This window comes from Colobus angolensis, unplaced genomic scaffold (assembly GCF_000951035.1).
Source record: "Colobus angolensis palliatus isolate OR3802 unplaced genomic scaffold, Cang.pa_1.0 Scaffold48, whole genome shotgun sequence".
Classification (NCBI taxonomy): domain Eukaryota; kingdom Metazoa; phylum Chordata; class Mammalia; order Primates; family Cercopithecidae; genus Colobus; species Colobus angolensis.
This window is the reverse complement of record NW_012118265.1, coordinates 6,928,808-6,933,636: the sequence shown is the minus strand read 5'-3', so window position 1 is coordinate 6,933,636 and position 4,829 is coordinate 6,928,808.

Below are 4,829 nucleotides of genomic sequence, written 5' to 3'. Positions count from 1 at the left end.
AAGGGAAGGAGATAAGAGAGAGTTGATTATTTCTGGAGAAGGAGCTATTTCACGGAGGAAGGTCTTCAGGAAGGTGAGGGAGATGTCTTAAGGAGCATAGCTGAACAGGTTACTTTAGGTAAGAAAAGCCAAAAACTTAAAGTATGCATTTCTTTTATAATTAGATAACTATTATTTTTTAAAGATGCAATAGATAATTTCCTACCCAATTTCATTTCAGTCAAAACAACTATTTTTCACTGATTCATTTTTCTTATTATTAAAAAGAAAGATTCAGGTTCCAATGGAAAAATCCAATAACTAAAATGTTCTATTTATAACATCATACAATGAAAAGGGTAATATAAATATCAAATACATAAATATGGATAAATTAAATACATTAAAATATTAGGAAAGTAAAATAAGATTATTCAAAAATAAATAATTTGGAATATTTGCAGCCAATGCCCCAAGAAACAAAAAAATATATAAAATTAAAGTACATTAATACAAAGTATAACTATGAATATCTATATTGTTAGTTACTATGCTTTGTGGAACAAACTCTTAAAAGAACTTAGCTTTTCTTTAGGAGAGTGAATTCTATTCACCAAAAAACATGTAGAAAAGAAAAAACTTTTTATTAATATATTATAAGGAAAGAGCCTATATGTACTAATAAAAAAGTAGGAGGAGAGAAGATGAGGGAAGAAAAGAATTATTCACTGGGAAAACTACTTCAGTTCTTTGAGATCAGTTGAGTCTTTATTCAAATTAACTTATTCAGGGCACTAGTTCAAAGGCCCTTTTCACTGCAAAGGTTAAGTCACCAAAACCAAAATGAGCAGGGTAATTTATCTTTCATCTTATTATGATGAAGCACAAGTAAATTTGAAGTAGTTCTCTGAGAACCAACAAAAAATAAAGCCACCCCTAGAACAAATAATGTCCACTCATGGCAGTCCTCTCTGTCTTTATTCCTGTGTTGGGAAAGGTTTTGGTTATATAACATAATAAAAATAAATCAGACAGACATGATCATGTTAATGTAAGAGCGTGAGATAATCAGTCAAAAATGTGCTATAGTTATTTTCAAACTAGTTCCACACCTAAAAGCAAACCTAGTCATCATCCTCATCTTGTCATCACTACAGGAATTTTTGAGTGACTGCCTAAGACAGGAGCCACAGGATTTCAAAAGACTAAGATTCAGACCGATAAACTGCTAAGTTCTACAATTTGATAAAGAGTTCTGCATTATTTAGATACATTTAACTTAGGAAAACTTAGGATTCACTGTGATTGAATCTCACTCATTTCAAATGTTGCTGAATGTATTCAAATAAACAAATAACTCTTAGAATGAAAATGTGCCCTCATTTTCTACCTACAATTAATGCCAGAGCCTATGTGTTAACTTCCTAGAGCTTTACCCAGCTTGGGAGACCAAGTGAAGTAACAACAAAAATTGCTCTCCTGACAGAGGGCCTTCTCCATGTGTTTCCCAACGAATCAGGCCAAGTGCTTCCAGCACAGCCTCTTAGTGATGCCCACTACCCATGAAGCCATTTGAGGGACATTTGTCACTACTGCCCAGGTTCTCCATGAGAATAATCAGGGAGGAGATTCCCCTTGTGCTGCTAAAGCCACAAACCCGAGAGTTGACAAAATGTCTCTGCCTTCCTTTCGGCCTTCTGAGTCTCAGGGGCACACAGTGCCTTTCTTGTGCACAGCAGAGTGAATCTCTCTTTTGCCTCATTCTGTGTTGAAGGTAAATATATATTTTCTTTTTTTTTTCTTTCTTTCTTTTTTTTTCTGAGACGGAGTCTTGCTCTGTCACCAGGCTGGAGTGCCATGGCACCATCTCAGCTCACTGCAACTTTCATCTCCCAGGTTCAAGCGATTCCTCTGCCTCAGCCTCTCAAGTAGCTGGGATTATAGGCTACGCCACCAGGCCAGGCTAATTTTTTGTATTTTAGTAGAGACAGAGATTCACCATGTTGGCCAAGATGGTCTTGATCTCCTGACCTTGTGATATGCCCGCCTCGGCCTCCCAAAGTGCTGGGATTACAGGCGTGAGCCACCATGCCTGGCCTATATATTTTCTTAACTTGAGCAGTTATGAGAGTGAAAGGGGGCTCTAATTAATAGTTACTCCAAGACAGGAGGATAAACTGGGCTGTCCCAAGCAAACCAGGGAATACAGTCAACCTGCTTATGGCTTCTGTTCCCTTGGGCAATGGGCCTGCCTTCTGGTTCCTTGTTGGTTCTCAGGTTACAACACTTTCTTCAGCATCTTCCTTTTCTTCACCAGACCTAAGTCAGCCCACAGAGTGGGGCTGGGGAGTAGGTACATATTATCTTTTCCATCGCCCACCTACTTCACCCCAACTGTCCTCACATCCACCTCGACTTTACTGACCCTCCTTCCCCCGAGACACATCCAGGCCCAGATGTCCAAAATCCATCCGAAAATAAGGCACCACAGAGTAGCAAGCCAGCGTTAGCTTAGTAATCAACATACCACCCAACTGGGAAAAAAGCAAATAAATAAAAGCAGGGAAAAAATAACTTTCCCTTTGCCATGGCCAATTAATAGGTTTCTTGTTATGAATGTATATAAATCCAGCTTGAATATTGCCCTTCTTCTTGTCATTAAGTATTGATAATTGCATTATCACCATATCTGGAAATATATATAACAAAGCAATATTAGTGAAATCATGTCTATAAAGTATTATTGATCTTTGGGAAAAGAAAATTGCATTAGTAGTAATAATAATGTTATGTACAATAAAGAAGTTTAAATGGGAAGTAACACATTTCTACCTAAAAAGTATTCAAGAAATTTCCTTTAATATGATTATTTAAAATGAATATATCTGCCACATTTATTCCCATTCACTAGCTGTGGGAAATCCATAATGGACAAACACACACAGTCTAATAGTTGAGTTTGTAGGTTCCACAAGAGACTCACACATCTTTTAAGGCAGTTTTTAATAATGGACTACACAGTAATCATCTGAAGCAGAAATTTTTAGGGACAGATCATGACACAATTATAAATGCAACTTAAAAAGAAAATCATTTTAGTCAAGACCTTAACAAAGATCGTACTTCGCTCTCTGTTAGCATTCAAAATAAGACCATGATATTAAACTTAGTATTAGATAATCAGGCTACCAAGTTTAGGTTTGTTCATCTAGATTGCCTCAAGGAACAGAGAAAATTATGATCTTAGATAAACATAAGCATAGGACTTTGCACATTTTGGTTACTTAATGACCATTTGTTGATTTGATAAGCTTGAAGCATCCCTGACCCAACAGGCAATGTCACACTTCTTGATATAGGGTCCTGACTTTAGACTAAAAACATGACATTATTTCTAAGCATGGAGAAATCATGCAATTTCTCAGACTGCATTTCTAGGCTCAACAAGAAGTTTCACTGGGAAAGGGCTCAGCACTGAAGTGAGGAAGAGGAGTAATGAATGATAGCATGAAGTCTGTGAATAATACAACAATCCAGTTTGAATCCAAATCAGGACAGCATGCTGCATAATTGAAGCTCTTAATATGAGCTTCCATGAGGTCGCTGGAAGGATCAACATTATCAAGCATGAGACACATGCCAGAATAATCTCTCCTCCTCTTCATAACCTTCCTGACTTTCTCCATGCCTCAAATTCCACCACTGTAGCATCACTCTTTTAGACCATGAAATCTCTTAGGTCCTCTAGCATTTCTCATAAAAATGAAAATCACCCCTGAAAAGGTTAGATATTTAATCGAGCATTTCTAAAAATATATATACTTTCAGTCCCTCAGGATGATGCAGGGAAACAAAACAAAACGACACACAATTCTGTGACCAAAGAAATTTGGTAAATGCTGCATACTTTATTACACTTTTAGATTCACAGTGACAATATATTTTTTAAAGCTCTGAGATATATTGCAGGAAAAAAGCCTTTTTTATAATTCATATTGTTTAACAGAGTGTTTGCAAAATGTTTCTATGATTCCAAAATCATAATTTGAAATATTCTCTAGCATCCAGAATACCGCAATATCAACTGACAGTGAATCAACAGACTCTGGAAACATGAACAACGTGATTAGCAGCTCAGGAGCCAGGAGTAGTTACTGACTGGCTGGTCTCTCTGTCATTGCAGGGATTCATTGGACTGATAATTACTGAATAATACCAACAGTGCTAGTGTTTCTCTCATTTTTTTTAGCTCCATAGAGAAGTATGGCTCATACATTTAAGCATTTATCATATCCATTATTAGAGACATAAGATAGGCCCCATATAAAAAGTTAATGAACAAGGAAACACTTGCTTGAATGATTAGTAGGTTATATGCACGATGTGTCTTTGAATTCTAAAAAAAAGTAGTCAGTAGAATCGAGCTCAGCTTTTAAAGTCTGGGCAGCAATTTTTTTTTTTTTTTTTTTTTTTGAGAGAGAGTCTCATTCTTATCACCCAGGCTGGAGGGCAATGGCATGATCTCAGCTCACTGCAACCTCCACTTCCCAGGTTCAAGCAATTCTCCTGCCTCAGGCTCCTGAGTAGCTGGGATTACAGGCGCCTGCCACCAGGCCTGGCTATTATTTTGTATTTTTAGTAGAGACGGGGTTTCACCGTGTTAGCCAGGATGGTCTCGATCTCCTGACCTAGTGATCCGCCCGCCTCAGCCTCCCAAAGTGTTGGGATTACACACGTGAACCCCCGCGCTCGGCCCAAGTTGCACTATTTCTAATGAAGTAAAGTTTTCAGATGAACCACTGATCAAGTTATTGATTTCAATTGATAATAAATAAATGCAATATTTGAGT